Source organism: Sorex araneus, chromosome X (assembly GCF_027595985.1).
Source record: "Sorex araneus isolate mSorAra2 chromosome X, mSorAra2.pri, whole genome shotgun sequence".
Lineage (NCBI taxonomy): Eukaryota > Metazoa > Chordata > Mammalia > Eulipotyphla > Soricidae > Sorex > Sorex araneus.
Window position 1 is genome coordinate 120,526,904 of NC_073313.1, and position 23,962 is coordinate 120,550,865.

The window sequence follows — 23,962 nt, forward strand, 5'->3', positions numbered from 1 at the left end:
TCAGGAATTACTCCTGGCGTTGCTCAGGGGACCATATGGGATGCTGGGAATCGAACCGGGGGGGTCGGCCGCGTGCAAGGCAAACGCCCTACCCGCTGTGCTATTGCTCCAGCCCCTAAAATTAATTTTTAATTTTATTTATTATATTAATAATTTTAAAAGGAGAGGAATTTCTCCTTTTTTATAAAGGGATGATCTTTATGGAGAAAAAAAAATCGACCACACCTTACCTAGCAGCACATAACAGTCTCTAGTAGACTCAGAAAGGAAGAGAAATAAGCAAATTTCTAATAGGAGAAAAAGTAATTATTAAAATGTATATAGGTAACAAATTAAAGTTTGTTCATAAATTTCAACTAGAGTAAAGAAAGCGCCCCCTTTACAGCGTCTCTCCCCTGCCCCTGGAGCAGAGCACTGGAATCCCTGCATCACAGCGCCCCCTGGTGGTCACACGCACCCCTGCAGCTCCCCTGTCTCCCTCAGCAGGTTTGTGTCTGCGCTCACAGGGACTTGGCTCACTGTGTCTCTTGCACAATAACACACGGCTGTGTCCTCAGTCACTTAGTTGCTCAGTCTTAGGTAACTCCAACAGGGTCATTTTAATTCTACAGGAGAATAATGTGCCCCTCAGGCCCCAGGGAAGTAACATGGTCCTGTCACTGGAAACTTTTCATCAGAAAAGAGAGAGTGTGATAAAGTCCTTACTGCCCACAGAGGGGATGGAGGACTCAGCCACAACCCACAAGGAGGGTTGGTGTCATCTGAGAGCTGAGGGGCAGGCCAGTCCTGATCTCCACAGAAACACGATTCATCTGGTCATGAGCAACGTTTCCTCAGGGGCGAGTCCTCAGAGTCTCCTGGGGGCCTGCAGCCCTGAAGCTCACCCTGCTTCCTCCTGCAGGTGGTTTGTGTCTGGGCCCACAGGGCCTTCCGCTCACTGTGTCTCTCACAGTAGTACAGGGCCGAGTCCTCCTCCCTCAGGCTGCTCATTTGCAGAGAGAGCGTGTTCTTGCTGTTGTCTCTGGAGATGGTGAATCGGCCCTTCACAGAGTCGGCATAGTATGTACCACCACCAGTATTAATGTGTGAGACCCACTCTGGGCCCTTCCCTGGAGCCTGGCGGACCCAGCTCATTGAAGAGCCGCCAAAATTGAATCCAGAGACTGCACAGGAGAGTCTCAGGGATCCCCCAGGCTTCACCAAGTCTCCCCCAGACTCCACCAGCTGCACCTCACACTGGACCCCTGCAAACACAAAGACATCCTGGTCAGGAAACTCTCCTCACACAGAGGATCTGCCTCTCCCACCTCTCCCATACTCCGTGTCTCATTGCCCATGAGTTACCTCCGAACACAGCCACCAGGAGAAGCCAGCTCAGCCCACAGGCCATGTTGGTTCTGTGTGAGTCAGGATGGAGCCCCTGGGAACCCCTGAACTGACTCCTCTCCCGGAGCTGGGACTGGGCTGGGCTGTTTTCATCACTGTGCAGAGAGTCTTATTTGCATGTCCTCCTCCTCTATAAAAAGTTCTCTTAGAACTTGTAGAGAGAAGGGAGGACTCCAGAGCAGGTGAAGGGTTCTGAGGCTGCCTGAGACAGGAAAAGATTCAGAAACTCTGCTATTCCAGTACGCAATAATTATGTTTAAGCAATTAAACTGTTTTTTAATATTTATTTTTATATAAATCCTGTAATGTGTACACTATTACTTCTATTTCATAATACAATATGACACATTAAAGGTTAAGTGGTCTTTACAATATATTTTAAATACATTTTGATAATTGGTCCGACTACCTAGAGAAAATGAATCCACCGAGTCACTCACTATTGCCAACGTTTTGGGAATAAGGGTTCAAATAGCATCAGGAGCAAGTCTGAATAATCATATAACAAGGCACTCACATCTGGAAATCCACTGAAGCAAGCTCCTATGTCAATTTTCTTTTATCTTTCTCCAGAGGAAACATTACTGTTTCATGAGCACTGACATATGTGGACACTCTTGTAGTGACCATCACATCCAAAACAGTGAATGAACCCCTCACCCCAGTGTTTCCCCTTGGCCCATGTTATTCCGCCCCCCAAGCCTCACCCCTCCCTCATGCTCTCTGCAGTGCTTCATGTTTGTGTAAGTGTGTGTAGGGTGTGATGACGGAGATTCACTCTCAGTAGCCTCCCCTCTAGGATTATATTATGGGTTTTTACTCAGGACTAAAGGCTTCTTGGATTACTCTCAATGCTGGACATTATCTTTTTTTCTTTTTGGGTCACACCCAGCTATGCACAGGAGTTACTCCTGGTTCTGGAATTACCTCTGGTGGTGCTCAGGGGACAATATGGGATGCTGGGATTCGAACCCCGGTTGGCTGCGTGCAAGGCAAACACCCTACCCGCTGTGCTATTGCTCCAGCCCCAATCCTGGACATTTAAAATGGGTCACACAAGCTTTCTAGAAGGAGGGAGAAAAATGAGGAAAAGCTGTTCTGTATCTCACATGAATATAAAGAGAAAGCTATAAAAATAATAACAAACAGGAAAGTACCGATTAATACTCACCTGCCAGGCGTTGAAGTCCTGGGGGTCTGGTGGGGTGAGTGTTGGGGACAGGGAGGACAGACCACAGGGAGGGGGTTGGGAGTGTGAGGGTGTCACTGAAAGTGGAGCTGCTCTGGGAGCGATGGGGAAGGGTCCTGGGAAAGACGCTGGAACTGGGCATGGAGGAGAGTGGGTGGGATGATGGGGGCTGAGTGTCTCTGTGTTGTGACAGAATATTGGCACGTGTGGGCTTCTAGCACATGATGACCCTTTTTGCCCCCTGGTGGGATTGAGTCATTTCCGAGGTGGATCCCCAGTGCCCTCTGGTGGTCGGCAGCGCCCCTGCAGCCCCTCCTGTGGTCTGGGGGGGGGGGGGTCCTGCAGATTCCCCCAACCCCCTGTATGAATAGACAAGTGTGTCCTCAGCACCATTGGGGACAGGAAGTGTGAGCACTGGGAAATGGGCCCAGCCTGATTCACACTAGTTTCCCCAGGTAGGTGTGTTCAGAGACAACCCCATGGAGAAGGGAATCCTTCCTGCCTCCACGTGGAGGTCACTCATGCCTGAGTCCCATCACAGCTCACAGAGACCTTAGAGTAAGTCTGGTTTACAGAGAAAGGGCCGCATGGGGAAGTCCTGCAAAGGGAGAGTAAAGGGTCACAAGCGGGTGCCAGTAATGTCTCCATTTGTTCTTGTCACGTGCTGGTGTAGCCCTATGGCATCTACTTGCTCCAGAAACACGAAGAACCTCAAACCATTCATTCAGGGTCTGTACAAAAAAGTCTGACCATCTCGTAGGTGGGCGGCCACCCATTCTTTTGACATCCCATGGAATCCAGTCGGTTAGAACTCTAGTCCAGCTGTCGTCTCCAAATTTGCAGGCAAAGTACATATTGATAGAAAATTATTTTATCGTTTTTTTTTTAGGACCACACTCAGTGATGCTTGGTTGTAATACCTAGCTTTGCATTCAAGAATTACTCCTGGAAATGGCTATTTTATTCAAGGGTAACTTGGGGTGGGTTGGGTGAGGCCTTCCCTGCCCCAATGGAGCCAGCCCTGGCTGCCGAAAACCTCCAGAACTCAACCGCCGTCATGCTCAAGGCCATTCTCCACATGCTTAGACTGGTCTCACCAAGGAGCCAATCTATTCCTGGACATCTCACACTTTACACCACCAATAAACCAAGAGTAGCACTCCACATTTGATGGGGTTTAAAGTAGAAAATATCTGGGGCTGGAGCAATAGCACAGCGGGTAGGGCGTTTGCCTTGCACGCAGCCGACCCAGGTTCGATTCCCAGCATCCCATATGGTCCCCTGAGCACCGCCAGGAGTAACTCCTGAGTGCAAAGCCAGGAGGTAACCCCTGTGCATTGCCAGGTGTGACCCAAAAAGCAAAAAATAAATAAATAAATAAATCAAATTAAATAAAGTAGAAAATATCTACTTTAAAAGACCTTTTGGGAAATATATTTATACATACATATATGTATGTGTGTATATGTATATAAGCACACAGGACTCAACCTTAACAACATGTTACTAACCTCTTATAGAAGGGCTTATTGGCTCCTTTGTGAAATATGACAATCTTCACACACATTCTTCTAAGAAACCTTTTTTTTGTCTAATTTGTAGTGGATTATTCATAACAAACAATACTGTAGCACTGTAGCACTGTAGTTCCATTGTTCATTGATTTGCTCGTGCAGGCACCAGTAATGTCTCCAGTGTGATATTTGTTACCGTTTTTGGCAGATCAAGTACACCATGGGTAGCTTGCCAGGCTCTGCTGTGCAGGCGGGATACTCTCGGTAGCTTGCCGAGCTCTCCGAGAAGGATAGAGGAATCAAACCCGGGTTGGCTAGATTCAAGGCAAATGCCCTACCCGCTGCGCTATCGCTCCAGTCCCAATAATAAATACAAAATAAATTATTAGCTTTGCTTTGGGGGCAGGGTTTGGGATTCAGGATGGGAACATGGTAGTAGGAAGGTGTAATGGTTGTGGGATTTTGTTCGAATATTAAATGTAATTAAATATTGTGAAAAACTTTATAAAAACAAAATTCAATGAAAAAAGAAGAATTAGTCCTTGCAGTGCTAAGGAGGACCATATTGGATAATGGGGATAACTCCCGTTGATGAGCCCAAGGCCAGCACCCTTCAAATCATGCTATCACTCTGGCTCTCTGATTTTTGCATTTTGGAGTTGGGGTTTGCCGTGCATTCTCACGGGGCAGACATTTGTTATAGGCTACACTTAAACTATTCCATATCTCCTTTTAAAATTTTCATGGAACCTATAGTTTTCTAAATTTCAAAAATAAAACTTCAATTGCCACTTCTCAATGTTTCCACTGAGGTCACTCTGCTTCTGTCCTTATTTGCTTACCTTCCATCTCCATCAGAGCTTGGGTGCTCCTGCTCAGGGTCCTGCTGTTCCCACCCTTGTCATCCACCACCAGTGCCACAGTCGGTTCTATTGCTCCGTCAGGTTCCTCTGCCAGTGGGAAACATTCAATGACACTGAAGCGGAACAAGTGTCCCAGAGGAGTGGATTTCTGGAGATGACTGAAGGGTGTCTGACAGACCCTTTCCCCAAACCCCCTTGTCACTGCAGACCCCGGCACGAGCTCAGTCTGAACTGACCCATTCATACTAGGTCACTGATGGAAACTCGGTCCTCTGTCTCTCTCTCTCTCTCTCTCTCTCTCTCTCTCTCTCTCTCTCTCTCTCTCTCTCTTTCTCTCTGTCTCTCTCTCCTTTCTTACTTTAAACACAGTTATTTAGAAAGTTCTTCACAATAGAGTTGTTTCAGGTATTCAGCATGCCAACACCAATCCCACAACCAGTGTGCTCTTCCCTCCACCAACATCCCCAGTTCCCACCCTCCAAGCCACCTCGTTGAGCAGGCACTAATTAATTGACTGTACACTATTTCAACACCTGTGTCCTGAGTGCTGCTACAATCCCAGTCTGAGGATTTCCTGAGCTGTTAGATGTGCTTGGACCTTCTGTGGTAGTGTTTCACTCATGAGCCCCATGGGCTTCCACTCAATGTTCCCATCTAATTTCGAATTTCTCCTAAGCTGGCAGCCCTGTAAAGTTTGGGCTTATAGCACAGTTGCATAGGTGGTGCCAGGCCTCAGGCTTTGAGCTGATACACTCAAGTGCAGGTGATTCTCGGGCCTCTCTGAGATCAATCATGAAGACGAGCCATTTTCTCTGTGGCAAGAGCCATATGTGGGTGGGTCAAGCACTGGGCCTGGACCAAGGCAGGGGCTCCATCCGTCCTCATCTCACCCAGGGTCAAGAGATCTTGGTAGGAGGCAGATGAGTGTTCCTGGGATGAGTCATTTGCCAATGTCTCTCCGAAACGCTGTCACCTCAAGCAGATGGGGATGTGAAGCCATGGTGTTGGCACAGGGAACTGACTTGGGGTGGATGAAGACATCAGAAGAAGAGGTGGATGAGTGAGTGAATATTTGATTTTGTGAATGGAATTTGTGAGGGGGAGGGACAGGGACGTGTAGGGAGAGGGAGACCTGGAGTTGAATAAAAAGATGCAGATGTTGAAGGAGACAGAAATGGAGGAAACACCAATGTGTTTGAATAGGAGAAGGTGGAGGATCATACTTGATGAAGCAAAGTGGCGATGGATGCGGTGATGGAGGGAAGAATGCAAAGAGATGATGATTTTGTGGAGAGGTAAGTAGAAGCGAAAAAGAGGTCACAGGGGAGGTGAGACAGTGAAAAGAATCTGTCATGTATGGAAAGGACAGGGAGTTATGATGACAGAAGATGGAAGAGTAGGACCCAGTGGAATAAAACCGGAGGTGGACTGGTTGGAGGAGGAAAGAAAAGAGAAGTGGAGGATGCTTTTGAGAACCTGTGGTGAAGTAGAAGAACTGAAGAGCAGGAGACAATGGAAGCATAGTGGTGTAAAAGACAACAAGAAATCGTTAGAATAGGAGGAGGATTTTTAGGTAAGGAACCAAAATGAGCTTGAAGAGGAGGGAGAAAATAGGCGGTGGAGGAGGTGGTGGAGGGAGGAGAAAAGAAGAGGAGGATGAGTTCATGGATGAGAGTTAAGTGAAAGAGTGAAGAGCATCAGATAGTAGAGGCAGAGTGATGAAAACGAAAGGAGGCAACAAGAGAACAAGAGCCAGAATTGAAGGTATGATGCCAAATGGAGGAATTGGAGGAGGAGGAGGAGGGAGAAAACAGGAGGAGGAGGAGGTAGTGGTTGGAAGAAGAAAAGAAGACGATGAATTCAAAGATAAGAGGTAATGAGAACTGAAGGGAAAGGAACTGTGGAGGCTGGGGTCGAAAATGGAACACGGACGACATCAGAACAGGAGGAATTGCAGGTACAGGAAACAAGGAGGAGGAGGGGAGAAGAATACAGGCGGAAAGGAGGTGGTGGAGGGACGAAGAAAAGAAGGGGAGGATGATTGCATGGACGAGAGGTAAGTAGAAGAATGAAGAGCAGCAGACAGTGGAGGGAGAGTGGTGAAAACCAAAGGGGGCAAGAAGAGAGCAGAGTGCAGAATTGGAGTTATGATGCCAAAAGGATTATCTGGAGGAGTCTGAGGAAGAAAACGGGTGCAGGAGGAGGTGGTGGTGGTGGAAAGAAGAAAACAAGAGGAGGAGCATTTCGAGGACTAGATGAAATGAGAAGAACTGAGTGAAGGAAAGTGTGCAGGCCGCTTTGAAAATGGAATATGGAGTACATCAGAATAAGAGGAATTGGAGGTATGGAGAAAAAGGGCATAGATCGAGGGGTAAGAGGGTAGAAGATGAAAACACAGTGTATGATAGTGGGGCAGAAGAAGAAATGAAGGTTAGGACCAGGAGCAGAGAAAAATGTCAGAAGGAGATGAAAGGGACATCGGAAGAAGAGATGGATGGGGAATGGGTAGTTGGATTTGTGAGGAGGAATGACAAGGAAGTGTGCGGAGAGAGAGACTCTGGAGGAGAAAAAGAATGCGGAAGTAGACAAGACAGAAATGGAGGGATCACGAATGTGTTTGAATTGGAGAAGGTGGAGGAGCATAGTAGACGAAGCAAAGAGGCAAAGGACTGGTGATGTAGGGAAGAAAACAAGGAAGAAGGTGATTTCTATGAGAGGTAAGTAGAAGAGCTGAAGAGCAGGAGATAATGGAGGTGTAGTGGTGTAAAAGAGAACGTTAGAAGAGGAGGAGGGTTTCGAGATACGAAACAAAAAGGAGGACTTTGAGGAGGAGCAGGGAGAAAACTGGCAGAGGAGGTGGTGGTGGAGGGAAGAAGAAAAGAAGGCCAATGAGATTGAAGAGGAGAAGAAATGAGTTGAACTGAACGGCAGGAGACTTTGGAGGCTGGATTTGAAAATGGAACACGGATGATATCAGACAATGAAAAATGGGAAGTATGGCAAACAAGGGCGAAGATGGAGGAGGAGGTGGGAAGAAGAAAACGGGCAGAGAGGATTTGGTGGAGGAATGAAGAAAAGAAGAGGAGAATGATTGCATGCACGAGAGTTAAGTAAAAGATGAAGAGCAGCAGACAGTGGAGGGAGTCGTTTCACCAAAACGAAAGGAGGCAAGAAGAGAACAGAGGGCGGAATTGCAGTTACGATGCCAAAAGGATGTGTTGGAGGAGTCGAAGGGAGAAAACAGGTGGAGCAGGAGATTATGGCGTGATAAAAAAGAAGAGAAGGAGGATGAGAGGAAATGAAAAGAACTGAGTGAAGGACACTGTGGAGACCCAGTTGAAAATGGAACACGGAACACATCAGTATAAGAGGTATTGGAGGTATAGAGAAAAGTGGTGGAGATGGAGGAGTAAGAGGGAAGAAGATGAAAACAGGAGGTGTAGGATATCGGGGTGGGAAGAAGAAAAGAAAGGCAGTACTACAGGCGGAGAAAAACGTCAGATGATTAAGCGGACATCAGAAGAAGAGGTGAACGGTGGAATGGGAATTTGAATTTGTGAATGGAATTTGTTGAGGGGGAGGGACAGGGGAGTTGGGGAGAGGGAGACCCTGGAGGAGAAAAAGAAGATGCGGAAGTAGAAGAGGAGACAGAATTGAGGAAACACAAAAGTGTTTGAATCGGAGAAGGTGGAGGAGCACAGTAGACGAAGCAAACAGGTGAATGATGGGGTGATGGAAGAAGATAAGAAGAGGATTATTTTGTGCCGTGGTAAGTAAAAGAGAAAAACAAGACAGAGGAGGTTGAGGCAGAATGGACCTACAATAACGTGGAGGAGGAGGACTAAGAGTTGAAAACCAGCAATGGAGGAGGTGGTGGAGGAATGAAGGAAGAAGATGATGAGGCCTTTGAGAACTAGAGGTAATTAGAAAAACTGTAGAGCAGGAGACAATGATGTGGAGTGGTGGAAAAAAAAGAATAAGTCTTCATCCATAGACGAGGAGAATTGGCAGTACAGACTGAATGGAGGAGTTGGAGAAGACAAAGGGACAAAACAGGTGGAGGAGGAGGTGGTGGAGGGAAAAAGAAAAAGATTAGGACGACGAGAGCAGAAATATTTCAAAGGAAGTTGAAGGGGACATTTGAAGAAGAGGTGATGGGGGAATGTGAATTTGAATTTGTGAATGGAATTTGTGAGGGGGAGGTACAGGGACGTTTGGGTAGAGGGAGACCCTGGAGGAGAAAAAGATGCATAGGTAGAAGAACAGATGGAAATGGAGGAAACACAAAAGTGTTTGATTGAGAGAAGGTGGAAGTGTATAGTAGACGAAGCAAACAGGCTAAGGACATGGTGATGGAATGAAGAAGACAAGAATAGGGTGATTTCATGGAGTGGTAAGTAGAAGGGAAAAAGATGACACAGGAGGCGAGGCAGTGAAAGCCCATCAAGGAAGACTAGGACGAGGAGGTATGCAGACATAAGATGCAGGAGGAGGATCCAAAAGAAGAATACCGGTGGTAGAGGGGGTGGTGGAGAAAGAGAGAAGTGGAGGATGCATTTGACAATAACGAGAGGTAGTAGAAGAACTGAAGAGCAGGAGACAATGGAGGCATAGTGCTGTAAACGAGAACAAGACAAGGTAAGAATAAGAAGAAGACATTGTGGTATGGAACCAAAAAGAGGACTTTGAGGATTTTGAGGGAGAAAACAGGTGGAGGAGGAGGTGGTGGCAGGAAGAAGAAGAATAGGAGCAGGACAACGAGAGGAGAAATAAATCAAAAGAAGATGAAGGGGACATTAGAAGAGGTAGATAAGTGAATGGGAATTTGAATTTGTGAGGAATTTGTGAGGGGGAGGGACAGGGAAATGTGGGGAGCAGGAGACCTGGAGTTGAAAAAGACGATGCAGATGTTGAAGAGGAGGTGAAAATGGAGGACACACAAAAGTGTTTGAATCGAAGAAGGTGGAGGAGCATAGTTGACGAAGCAAACTGGAGATTGATGTGGTGATGGAGGGAAGAAGACAAGCAGATGATGATTTTATGGAAAGGTAAGTCGAAGTGAAAAGAAGACAGATGAGGTGAGGCAGTGAAAAAGAACCCATCATGTAAGAAAAGGATGAGGAGGTACAGAGACATAAGACATAAGTGGAGGGCCAGAGGAAGAAAACCAGCAGTGGTGGAGGAAAGACTGATTTGGAGGATGCTTTTGAGAACCAGAGGTAAGTATAAGACCTGAAAGATCAGGAGAAAATGGAGGCATAGTGGTGTAAAAGACAACAAGACAAGTTTAGAAGAGGAGGAGCATTTTGAGGTAAGGAACCTGAAAGGAGTTTGAAGAGGAGGATGAGTTCATTTACGAGAGGTAAGTAGAAGAATGAAGAGCAGCGGACAGTAGAGACAGAGTGGTGGAAACGAAAGGAGGCAACAAGAGAACAGGAGTTGTAATTGGAGGTAAGATGCCAAACGGAGCAGTTGGAGGAGGAGGAGAGAGAAAATAGGTGGAGGAGGAGGTGGTGGCGGGAAGAAAAGAAGAGGAGGAAGACGAGATGAGAAATTTGTCAGAAGATGAAGGGGACACTAGAAGAAGAGGTTGGTAATGAAATGGGAATTATAATTTGTGAATGGAATTTGTGAGGGGGAGGGAAAGGGACATGTGGGGAGAGGGAAACCAGGAGGAAAAAAAGACAATGTGGAGTTAGAAGAGGAGACAGAAATGAAGGTTACACAAAAGTGTTTGAATCGGAGAAGATGGAGAAGCATAGTAGACGAAGCAAACTGGAGAGGATGGGGTGATGGAGGGAAGAAGACAAGAGGATGATTTTGTGGAGAGATAAGTAGAAGAAAAGAAGACCACAAAGAGGAGGCCAGTCAGTGAAAACAAACTCGTCAAATAAGAGGCGGATAAAGAGGTACCGAGACACAAGAAGATTGATGAGGAGGAGGACCGAGAGTAAGAAAACCAGCAGTGGAGGAGGTGGTGGGCGAATGAAGGGAGAAGAGGATGAGGCCTTTGAGAACAAGAGGTTAGAAAAACCGTAGAGCAGGAGACAATGAGGCGGAGTTGTGGAAAAGAGAATAAGACTACATCAGAATCATATGGAGGAGTTGGAGAAGAAGGAGGGATAAAACAGGCAGAGGAGGAGGAGATGGAGGGAAGAAGAAAAGAAGAGGAGGAGGAGTTTATGGCGAGAGGTAAGTAGTAGAATGAAGAGCAGCAGAGAGTGGAGGCAGAGTGGTGAAAACGAAAGGAGGCAACATCGGAACAGAAGGTGGTATTGGAGATACGAAACTAAAAGGAGGAGTTGGATGGGAGGATAAAGAGAAAACAGGTCAAGGAAGAGGTGGTAGCAAGAAGAATAAAAGACGCTGAGGATGAGTTCAATGACAAGAGAATGTGTGAGGAACTGAAGGGCAGGAGACTGGAGTCGAAAATGGAACACCGACGATGACAGACCAAGATGAATTGGAGGTACAAAGATTGGCGGTAGAGATGGAGGAGGAGAAGGAAAGAAGGAAACAGTTGGAGAAGGAGGTGGTGGCGGGAAGGAGAAAAGAGTAGGACGACAAGAGGAGAACTATGTCAGAAGACGATGAAGGGGACATCAGAAGAAGTGGATGGTGGAATGGAAATTGGAATTTGTGAGGGGGAGGGTCAGGGAAGTGTGGGGAGAGGGAGACCCTGGAGGAGAAAAAGACGATGCGGAAGTAGAAGAGCAGATGGAAATGGAGGAAACAGAAAAGTGTTTGAGAGAAGTTGGAGGAGCATCATAGAGGAAGCAAACAGGCGGCAGATGGGGTGATGGAGGGAAGAGGACAAGAAGAGGATGATATGGAGTGCTAAGTAGAAGGAAAAAAAGACGACACAGGGGGTGAGGCAGTGAAACAACCTGACAAGTAAGACTAGGACGAGGAGGTCCGGGAGACACAAGAAGATGGAGGAGGAGGAGGAGCCAGACAAAACCGGAGGTGGAGGTGGTAGTGGAGGTAATAAGATGTGGAGGATGTGTTTGAGAACAAGAGGCAAGTAGAAGTACTAAAGAGCAGGAGACAATGGAGTTGTAGTGGTGTAAAATACAACAAAATACATTAGAAGAGGAGGAGGATTTCAAGGTACAGAACCTAAAGGAGGAGTTTGTGGAGGAGGAGGAGGAGGAGATGGAGGAAAGAAGAAAAGACAATGAGTTCGAGAATGAGAGAAAATGAGAAGAACTGAGGGGCAGGATACTGTTGAGTCTGGAGTAGAAAACGGAATATGGATGACGTCAGAAAAAGGAATGGGAGCTATGGCGAACAAAGGTGGAGATGGAGGAGGAGGGGAGAAGAAGAAAACAGGTGGTTAGAGAGATGAAGAAAAGAAGGGGAGGATGAGTGCAGGGACGAGAGGTAAGTAGAAGATTGAAGACCAGCAGACAGTGGAGGGAGAGTGGTGAAAATGAAAAGCAAGAAGAGAACAGAAGGGAGAATTGGAGTTATGATGCCTAAAGGATGAGTTGGAGGAGTCGGAGGGAGAACACACGTGGTGGAGGAGGTGGTTGCAGGAAGAAGAAAAGATGAGGATTTTTACGGACAAGAGGAAATGAGAAGAACTGAGGAAGGACACTGTGCAGGCCGAGTCAAAATTGGAACATGGACGACGTCAGAACAAGAGGAACTGGAGGTACAGAGAAAAAAGGCAGAGATGAAGGAGTAAGAGGGAAGAAGAAGAAAACAGGCAGTGGAAGCGATGGCACCGGGGAGTAGAAAAGAAGGGCCGGATCTCGAGTAGACAAAAACAGAAGAAGTTGAAGGGTACATCAGAAGAAGAGGTGGATGGGGAATGGGAATTTGAATTTGTGAATGGAATTTGTGAGCGGGAGGGACAGGGAAGTGTGGGGATATGGAAACCCTGAAGGAGAAAAAGAAGATGCGGAAATAGAAGAGGAGACAGAATTTGAGGAAACACAAAAGTGTTTGAATCGGAGAAGGTAGAGGAGCACAGTAGATAAAGCAAACATGCGAAGGACAGGGTGATGGATGAAGAAGACAAAAGAGGAGGATTTCGTGGAGAGGTAAGTAGAAGGAAAAAAGACAACAGAGGAGGCGAGGCAGTGAAAAAGAACCCGTCAGGTAAGTGGAGGTCGAGGCAGAATGGAGCCAGAAGAAGAAGGAAGATGAGGACCTAGAGGAAGGGCAGGAAGATAAGTGGAGAAATATGTCAGAAGAAGATGAATGGGACATCAGAAGAAGAGGTGGATGGGGGAATGGAATTTGAATTTGTAAATGGAATTTGTGAGGGTGAGGGACGGGTAAGTGTGGAGGAGGGATATCCTGCAGGAGAAAAGACGATGCAGAAGTAGAAGAGGAGACAGAAATCTAGGGAGGAAAGTGTTTGGAGAAAGTCCAGGAGCATACTAAATTAAGCAAGCAGGCAGAGGACGGGGAGGTTGAGGGAAGAAGACGAGAAGAGCATGATTTCCAGGAAAGGTAAGTAGAAGAAATGAAGACACAGAGGAGGCCAGACAATGAAAAAGATCCCATAAAATAAGAGGATGTCATGGCAGAATGGAGCCAGAAGAAGATAGAAGAGGAGTACGAAGAAAACCGGCAGTGGAAGAGGTTTTTTGGGAAGGAAGATAGAAGTGGAGGATGCATTTGAGAATGAGCGGTAAGTAGAAGAACTGAAGAGCAGGAAACAATGGAGGGGGAGTGTTGTAGAAGAGAAAACGACGATGTCAGAAAAGGAGGAGGATTGAAGGTTTGCTACTGAAAGAAGTTGGAGCAGGAGGAGGGAGAAAACAGGCGGAGGAGGTGGTAGAGGGAAGAAGAAAAGAAGAGGATGAGCTTGGAACAAGAGGTAAGTAGAAGAATGAAGAGCAGCAGACACTGAAAGCAGAGTGGTGAAAATGAAGGAGGCAACAGGAGAACAGGAGGCGGAATTGGAGGTACAGAGCCACAAGGAGGAGTTGAAGGAGGAGGAGGGAGAGAACAGGCGGAGGAGGAGGTGGTGGAGGAAGAAGAAAAGAAGAGGAGGTTGTGCTGGAGGTCGAGGGAAATAAGAAAACTGACAGGCAGGATACTGTGGAGGCTGGAGTCCAAAATGGAGCAAGGATGATATCAGAACAATAGGAATTGTTGTTACAGAGAAAGAATGCATAGTTGGAGGAGGAGGGAAGAAAACAGGCAGAGGATGAGGTGGTGGCAGGAAAAAGAAAAGAAATGTAGGACAATGAGAGGAGATATATGTCAGAAGAAGATGAAGGGGACATCATAAGAAGAGATGGATGGGGAAAACGGAATTTAAATTTGTGAATGGAATTTGTGAGCCGGAGGGATTGGGAGGTGTCGGGAGAGGGATACTGGAGGGAAAAAGACGATGTGTAAGTAGAAGAGATGGAAATGATGGAAATACAAAAGTGATTGAGTCGGAGAAGGTAGAGGAGCATAATATACGAACTAAACAGGTGAAGGAATGGGTGCTGGAGGGAAGACAAGAAGAGGATGATTTTGTGGAGACGTAAGTAGTAGAAAAGAAGACGACACAGGGGAGGGGAGGTAGTGAAAAAATCCCGTCAAGTAAGAGGAGGTCGAGGCCGAACGGAGCCAAAAGAAGATCGAGGAGGTGGTTGGAGAGGAAGAAAATCGGCGATGCAGGAGTTGGCGGAGAAAAGAAGTGAGAAGTGGAGGATGCCTTTGAGAACGAGAGGTAAATAGAAGAACTGAAGAGCAGGAGACAATGCTGGCGGTCTGACATAAAATACAAATGAACGACTTTAGAATAGGAGGAGGATTTGGACTTATGTAGCTGAAAGGAGGAGTTCAGGGTGGAGAAGTGAGAAAACAAGAGGACGAGGAGGTTGTGGAGGAAAGAAGAATGCTGGGGAGGATGCATACGTGGACGAGAGGTAAGTAGAAGAATGAGGAGCAGCAGACAGTGGAGGTGTAGTGGTGAAAAATAAAGGAGGCAACATTGGAACAAGAGGTGGAATTGGAGTCACAAAGCCAAAAGGAGGAGCTCGAGGAGAAGGAGGGAAAAAACAGGCAGCGGAGGAGGAAGTGGTGATGGGAAGAAGAAAAGAGGAGGAGTTTGAGGACAAAAAGAAATGAGAACTAAAGGGCAGGAGACTTGGAGGCTGGGATCAAAAATGGAACAAGGACAACGTCAGAGCAAGAGGAATTGGAGTTATGGAAAATGAAGGTGGAGATGGAGGAGGGAAGAAGAAAACAGGTGGAGGGGGAGGTGGTGGTGGAAAGAAGGGTAGGATGACGAGAGGAGAAATATGTCAGAAGATGAAGGGGACATCAGAAGAAGAGGTGGAATGGGAGAATGGGAATTCGAGTTTGTGAATGGAATTTGTGAGGGGAAGGGACAGGGAGGTTTGGGGAGAGGGAGAACCTGGAAGAGATAAAGACAATGCAAAAATCGAAGAGGAGATGGAAATGGAGGACACACAAAAGTGAATCAGAAATGTGGAGGAACACAGTAGACAAAGCAAACAGACAAAGGACAGGGTGATGGACAGAAGAAGATAAGAAGAATGATTTCTTAAAGAGGTAAGTAGAAGCAAAGAAGACGACACAGAGGAGGCGTGGCAGTGTAAAAGAACCTGTCGAGGAGAGTGAGGAGGTATGGAGATACAAAGACATGGAGGAGGAGGAGGACCGAGAGGAAGAAAACCAACAGTGAAGGAGGTGGTGGAGGAATGAAGAGAGAAGAGGATGAGGCATTTGAGAACGAGAGGTAAGTAGAAGAACTGAAGAGCAAGAGACAATGGAGGCGAAGTGGTGTAAAAGAGAAAAAGGCGATGTCAGAAGAGGAGGATTTTGAGGTACAGAGCCGAAAGGAGGAGTTAGAGTAGTAGGAGGGAGAAAACAGGCGTAGGAGATGGTGATGGAGGGAAGAAGAAAAATAGGGGAGGATGAGTTCGTGGATGAGAGGTAAGTAAGTAGAAGAATGAAGGGCAGCAGTCAGTGGAGGCAGAATAGAGAAATAGAAAGGAGGCAGAACAGGAGGTGGAATTGGAGTCATGGAGCCAAAAGGAGGAGGGAGAAAACACGGAGGAGGTGGTGGTGGGAAGAAGAAAAGAGGAGGAGGATGTGTTTTAGGATAAGAAGAAATTGAAGAACTGAAGGGCAGGAGACTGTGGAGGCTAAAGTCGAAAATAGAACATGGACAACATCTGAAGAAGAGGAATTGGAGGTATGGAGAATGAAGGCAGAGATGGAGGAGGGAAGAAGAAAAGAAGAGTAGGACAATGAGAGGAGAAATATGTCAGACGAAGATGAAGGGGACATCAGAAGAAGAGGTGGATGGGGGAATGGGAATTTGAATTTGTGAATGGAATTTGTGAGGGGGAGGCACAGGGAGGTGTGGGGAGAGGAAGACCCTGGAGGAGAAAAAGATGATGCAGAAGTAGAAGAGGAGACAGAATGGAGGAAAGAGTAAAGTGTTTGAATCGGAGATGGTGGAGGAGCATAGTAGATGAAGACTTCAGAACAAGAGGAGGATTTGGAGGTACCGAGCAAAAGAATTGGAGAAGGAAGGTGAAAACAGGCTGAGAAGAAGACGGTGGAGGGAAGAAGAACAGAAGGGGAGGATGGAGGAGAGGTACCACCCCACTCCCAGGTGTTTGCATGACAAATTAAATTCCTCTTTGATTACTTGAGCTTCTGTGGTTGACAGTTAATGGTGTTTCGGTGCACATCATCCGGACACACACCTGCCACTGGGTACCCACGTCCCTCCCCCAAGAACTGGGCTTATTTCACCCGGGTGTTGCCTTTGGCCTTTCTTTCTCCCTGTCTGTGTATCTTTAAGTTCTGCCTTTGAGAGATCACTGTGTAAGTCCCTGTTCCTCAGACTGGCTGGACTGTACGTGATGTTCATCGTTCCATTCACGGGTCTGCAGACTGCATGATTTTATTCTTAGAGCAGCCCAGGTCTTATCATTTGTCTATGTCTCTCAGTTTCATAGTCCCTTGTTTCATAGTTGGGTCTTTGGGTGTTTTCCACATCTGGACTAAGCACTGCAGTGGACACAGGCGTGCATGGGTCCTTTAGAATGGAAGATTGTGTGTGTGACAAATCAAAACCTGTCAATGTAGCTTCAAAACTGAAGAGCTGGAAGTTCCTTTAGGCCCTGGAGACCACTCACAAGGTTCGGGCACTTGCTTTGCATGTTGAAAGTTCAGAGTTTGAGACTCTGGGGCCCCGCAGGAGGAATACTGAGCTGGGAGTACTTCCAGGCATTGTCAGTCTGGCCCCCTAGAGCAGAAACAAATAACTTCCTGTGGCTTGGTAACATGGACAGTTGTTCTGTCTAACCCAGACCACAGAAATGGCATACTCAGGCATGAACATCGATGACGCTTATCTGAAAGATATTTAAGTCAGGCATTTAATGAGATAAGTAGAAGAATTTTCTCCTCCAACTCCCTTTTTAAGTGAATTTATTTGTCCAGAGGTCAAAGTTCCTCAGCTTTGTCTCTGGATAGTTTTTTTAGCTTTTTGGGTGGTGAACACCCGGCGGTGCTCAGGGGGTACTCCTGGCTCTGCACTCAGGAATTACTGCTGGCAGTGCAGGGGGGACTAGGTGCGATGCTGCAATCAGACCTGAGTCTGCCACTGCAAGGGAAACATCCTACCAGCTGTTCTATCACTCTGACCCTCCTGGTTAATTATTTTTTTTAATTGTTTAAGCACCCTGAAATACAGTTACAAAGTTGGATTTCAGTCATACAGTGTTGCAACGCCAGTCCCTCCACCAGGGCACATTTCCCACCACCAATGTCCCCAGTTTCTGTCCCACCACCCTCCCCCCAGCCTGTCTCTATGGCTGGCACTTTCCTTCTCTTTCTCTCTCTGTCTCTGTCTCTCTTCCCCTTTGGCATTATGGTTTGCAAACAGGTACTGAGAGTTATCCTGTTTGTCCCTTTATCTCATTTCAGCATACAGTTCTTGTCCAGAGTGATCATTTCCAGCCGTATTTCTCCTGGTGGTCCCTTCTCTGTCCCCTGCCCCTCCCCCAGCCCCTGAGGCCATGTTGTGTGTTGGGGTCGGCTGACAGCATTTCTACCCTCTTCCACCAGGTGGCAGTGGTGCACTTTCCCACCCTGGCCCTGAGACTGGTGGCTCAGCACCTCCCTTCCCTTCTGTGGAAACAGACACAAGCACCAATGCCCAGTGGCGTCATGGGCCCCTCCTATTTAGTTCGCAGCTTTGGAGTCTCATAATCACACCCAAAATCAGATCAAATAGGACTGAGCACGGCTCCTCATGATATGTAAAGGTTATTATGCCCCCGCATGGTCCCCTGAGCCCCTGCGGAAGTAAGACCTGAGTGCAGAGCCAGGAGTCAGCTGGGCATGGATGGGCATGGCCCCAACGACCCCCCAAAACAATCACTGTCACTGTCATCCCGTTGCTTATCGATTTGTTCGAGTGGGCACCAGTAACGTCTCTCATCGTGAGACTTATTGTTACTGTTTTTGGCATATCCAATACGCCACGGGTACCTTGCCAGGCTCTGCTGTGCGGGCGCGATACTCTCGTTAGCTTGCCAGGCTCTCCGAGAGGGGTGGAGGAATCGAACCCAGGTCAGTTGCGTGAAAGGTGAACGCCCTACTGCTGTGCTATTGCGCTAGCCCTTCCCAAAACAACAGAAAATGAAAATTATTTACATAGATTGTTCAACTGGTTCAGCACTTCCATGTCTGTGCGAAGAATGCCGAGAGTGAGAAAGCCACAAACAGACGCCTGTCTTCAGAAACTCTCCAGCTCATTCGTCAACGTGGTTTGGCGCGAGCCTCAGGCAACCACAAGCTAAAGTCCGAGCTCACAAAGCTGTGCAGAGATTCGATAAAGGAAGACGTCAAAGAGAGAAGAGCAGCAGTGTTGGCCAGTGCAGCAGAAGCCGGGAAAAGTATTCGCAATGCTCGCCTGCCTTCGCCAATTACTAACCAAGATGACAGCCCTCCGACCTCCCGATGGATCTATCACATCCTCCAGAAAGGCAATGGACAAAATTATTCACGACTTCTACTCAGATCTCTTTGACAGCCATGTCCACCTGCCCACATACCAAATTCCGCAGGACGGATATGTCATTCCCAACGTTCTCTCTTCTGAAACCCGACAGGCCATTTCGCTGGTAAAGACACGTACAGCACCTGGTCCAGACAATGTCAGACCCGAACACCTGAAGAATCTGCCGCCCGTGCTCATCAATACACTGGCCCAACTCTTCACCTGTCTGAATGCAAGGTTCTGTCCCAGTGGAAAACCAGCAGGACCGTTCTATTGTACAAGAAAGGAGACATCCACGACATCGGCAACTATCGCCCAATCTGCCTGCTGTCTATCGTCTACAAGTTGTTCACTCCTGTCATCCTGAATAGAATAGGCAGAACACTAGACGAAGGACAACCATGCGAGCAAGCCGGGTTCTGGAGGGGATTCAGCACGATAGACCATATCCACACAGTGACCAAACTCATTGAAGTTTCGCGAGAAACGTTCATCGACTTAAAGAAGGCCTTCAATTCTGTTGAGACTGAGGCGGTCATCGAAGCCCTGGCCAAACAGGCATTCAAACTCAGTATATCAAAATCCTCCTCGTGCTGTATTGTGGATTCACCACCAGGATCTCACCATTCTATAAGGAAGTGATCATTGATGTAAAGAGAGGGGTGTGGCAGGGTGATACCATTTCACCGAAACTCTTCAGTGCCGCCCTTGAGAACATCATGTGATGACTGGAATGGGAAGGAATGGCAGTGAAAATAGATGGTCCGCAATTACACCACCTCCGCTTCACTGATGACATCGTTCTCATAACGCCAAACATTAGCCAAGCGGCACAAATGCTGGTCGACTTCGACCACGAGTGTGGAAATGTCGGATTGCAGCTGAATCTTAACAAGATGATGTTCATGAAAAACGAACTGGTCCCTGAAGCTCCATTTGCTCTCAATGGAATGCACATATCCAAATGCAGCAGCTATGTGTACCTGGGTTGAGAAATCAACATGAGGAATGACTTGGTGCCAGAACTGCGCAGGAGGAAGAGAGCAGTGTGGAATGCATTCAAGAGCATCGAGAGGTAGTTAAAAGAACGAAGAACCTCAGACTCCAGGCACATCTTTTCGATTCCACCGTTCTTCCTGCACTAACATATGCCTCAGAGACCTCAGCCCTTTGCAAACAGGATGAGAATTCTATTAGGGTATCCCAAAGAGGAATCGAAAGAGCTATGCTGGGAATATCATGTCTCACTCAAGTGAGAGAAGGAATCCGGAGTTCTGACCTCCATCGATGGTCAAAAAACAGGGATGCTGTTTCGTTTGCCAAGGCATCAAAAATCAGATGGGCCGGTTATGTAATGCGATTCAGAGACAACCGCTGGACTAGAGCTGTTACCGACTGGATTCCTGAGGAGGGGAGGGCTGCAAGGCTGTTCTAGGGGATGCCCGGGAGAAGCCTGTGCCCCCAGAGAAGGTATTTATGGGGACATCACATTTTTTTAGTAAGAACAGGAAGAAGTAGGAATTGGGTCTTCATGACATGCCCTCTCAGAAAATGGAATAGCCCTAGTCAAAAAAAAATTATAGCAAAATGTGAATAGAATATTATGTTTTCTCTGCTGACATAATCCGCCATTGTTGTTCTGGAAATGTCCTTTAGATGAACTCAATCATCTTCATGAGAACATGGAGAACATGGTGAGAAGGTGCCAACCCTGTTATGCTTATGGATGAATTTAAGCAGACAGTTCAGTTTCTGTTCAGCAGACAGCACAAGGTGTGGATTTTGTCCTGTAGGATCCCTAATTTTTGGTTTTGCTTTGGAACCACATGTGGTGCTCAGAACTTACTCCAGGCTCAGTGCTCTGGAGTCATTCCTGGCTGGGCCCGGGGACCTTATGAGGTTCTGGTAAATTGAACTCAGGTCTCATGCAGTAAGGTGAGTTCCCTGACCACTGTACTACCTCTTTGGCCCCCAGGAAACTTAAGAGTGCATGATGGTAGGAAAGAGCACTTCTAGGTAATACTGAGGTCACCTGAACTCCCGGATTCCCAAGTACTCAGAAAATAGGGTGCAAATGAATTGCTACATCTTTGGGCATAAAGCACATCATGGGATGTACATGGACAGATAGTACAGCACGCAGGGTACTTGCGCCCCACACACTTGGTCCCCTGAGCACAGAGACAGGCGTAAGACATGTCACAGGAAGACAAGTGCTCCCTTGAGTGTCAGATGCAGCTTGTTCTGTCTTTGTTCCGGGGATGACGAGAATGTTTAGGGCTCAGATGGGTTTGGAGGGAGCTTCTGTGTGTTTGGTGTTGCATCTCCACAGCTGCCCGTGGGCGGGGGGCTGGCGAGAAGACGCCAAGGGCTGCTTTGCTCTGTCCGGGCTGCTTGTGGGTCTGGGAGCTATTCCAGATGCTCCACGACCCCCAGCGTCTCTGGGAGATGCAGAGCAAACACAGAACTGACTCCTCTTTGTGTGGTCATCCCTCACTACACCTGGGTAAGTGCACACGCACACTCACACACACACACAGAGAAACACACTGTGTGTATCTAATCTCTTACTTTACACACTGCAGTAGTATCTACGAAACCCGTCTCAATCATTTCTACCCTTCCCGGTGGCTTGCCTCAGAATGAGTGATGTGTTTTCTTTACTTGAGGCTTGATGAATGAATGATGTGTTTACTTTCTTTACCGGATGTAATCTTTTGTAATTACCAGAGTCCTGGTACTTGGTGCTGCCTGCGGGTTACGTCCCTGATCCCACAGGTAAGGGTGTCTCTGCTCTGATGACTCGAGGCTTTATCTCTGCTGGCGGGGTGCCAGCAGCAGGCTCCACAGCAAACACCCAACTTCACTTGTGTCGTGCGGCTTAAGGTGAAGGATAATGTCCAGTGCCGAGACCTCCCCCGGCAGGACGCTGAGACGGACGGGCTAGTTTCCCGGAGGCTTTCCAGTGCTCGGGGCTCAGGGGGCCAAGCAGCATCTGGCAGCGAGCAGCGCACACCTGGCTGAGTCCCAGGGCTGGGGCTTCAGCTGAGGACGCCCCCGCCCTTCCCCCACCCCAGACTTCTTCATGGAACCAGCCACGGTTCTTAGAAGCTCTTTATAGCGATAAATCAGACGTCAGACACCGATGGACATAGGCCGAAGTGCGGAGGGGCGGCTGGGAAGCTTTGATGGGGGAGATTTTCTCTACGGGAAACAGGAAACCCCAAAGCCAGGTGGAAATAGAGACACTTTTGGGGGGCGGGCAGAAGGAAGCATCTCTGTGTTTCTGGGCCTGTCCATGCTCGTGTCTGGGACATCTCAGAAGCTTTCTGTGAATGTGACCGTGGGTGACTCCCAAGGACAACTGTAATGCCCCGAAATGTCTCCAGAACCTGCGAAGTGGAGTCTGGTGGCAGCCAGAGTAGGAAGGGCAGGAATTAGCACTGCTCCCGGCACCGGGAACACAGACTTGGCCAAGAAGTGCAGCTTGGGTCTCTGGGCGGACCCCTCCCCACAGAGCAGAGGGTCCTGCACAGGAGGACAGGTCATGGCAGGGAGCTGCGAAGGGAGCTGGGGGCAGCTGGGGGCATCATTTCTGGGGGCAGCTGGGGCAGCTGAGGGCACCATTCTGAGGGGAGCTTGGGGACACCATTCCTTCCTGAGTGGGTGAAGATGTTTTAAACCATATCAGTGGGGCTGGAGAGATAACCCAGGGTAAGGCTCTCGCTTTGCACAGCCAACCCGGCTTCCATCCTCGGCACCCTGTAGGGTGCCCTGAACCCCGCCAGGCATCATCCTGGGTCAGAGGCCCACGAGGAAGCACTGCCACATGTGGCCCCAAAGCCAGAAATCACAAAAGATGGTGCAGCTAAAAAAATTAAATAAATCCCCAGATACTTCCGATGAGTGAGTTTTCTGTTTGTGAATTATATCTCAAAGTCTCGTATAAAAATTTTTAAAAGGTTTCCGTGGCATTGGGGAGGAAGTGAAGTGCTGGAGCACATGCTTTCTTGCAGGACCCCCTGGGTGTGAGCCCCCAGACCTGAAGGGTCTCTTAGCTCCACTGGGCATGGCCCCAATCCAGAGAAAGAAGGAGCCTGTGCTGCTGTTTGCCAGTGTAGACATTCTAGCCAGGGGAGCCATGACTCGGTCACTCCTACCTGACCTTTAGACACGCACTGTACTGGCACTGTCACCAAGGTCCACACCCCCAGTGCCCACTGCCCTCGTGTCCACTTCCCTTACTGGTGTACACTACCCTCCCTGGTGTCCACTTCCCGAGTGTCTACTTCCCTTTTCTGGTGTCCACTTCTGATCCATAGTGTCTGCTTCTCTCCTACAGTATCCACGTCCCTCCCTGGTGTCTACATCCCTACTCACCTTCCACTTCCATCCCACAGTGCCCACTTCAGTCTCTAAGTGTCCACTTCCCTCCCCTACGGACACTTCCCTTTCCAGGTGTCCACTTCCCAGCCAGGACTTTTTCTCTTCAAGGCCTGGGATGGATATTTTCCTGTCACCCATCGGAACCCCAGCTCTCCCTGAGTCAGTGATAGACAACATATAAGCCTTTCCATCATTGTAAGGAACCTTTTAATGGCCACTGACATGGGGCCATTACATCATGTTCCTCTCATAAAATCTATTTTCCCCCCAACTCTTAAGATGTTGGAATAGACTAGCAGCCTATTCTATAGACTGAATATGATGGCCGCTCATTACCTCTATTGCAAACTACAACACCCAAAAGGAGAGAGAACAAAGGGGAATGCCCTGCTGCAGAGGAAGGGTGAGGTGGTGGGGGATGGGGTGGGGGTTATGGGAGGGATACTGGGAGCATTGGTGGAGGAGAATGGGTACTGGGGAAAATGGGCAAACGATCACTGTATGACTGAAATGCAAACAAGAAAGTTCATAAGTTTGTAACTGTACCTCATGGTTATTCACTAATAAATTTTTTAAGTCAAATCAGGGGCTGGTGCGATAGCACAGTGGGTAGAGTGTTTGC

General features: G+C 47.8%; 1 pseudogene; it reads right to left on the reverse strand.

Moving 5' to 3' along the window:
- Positions 1 to 833: 833 nt before the first annotated feature.
- Positions 834 to 1,390, reverse strand: LOC129399769 (immunoglobulin heavy variable 3-23-like; annotated as a pseudogene).
- Positions 1,391 to 23,962: the final 22,572 nt, after the last annotated feature.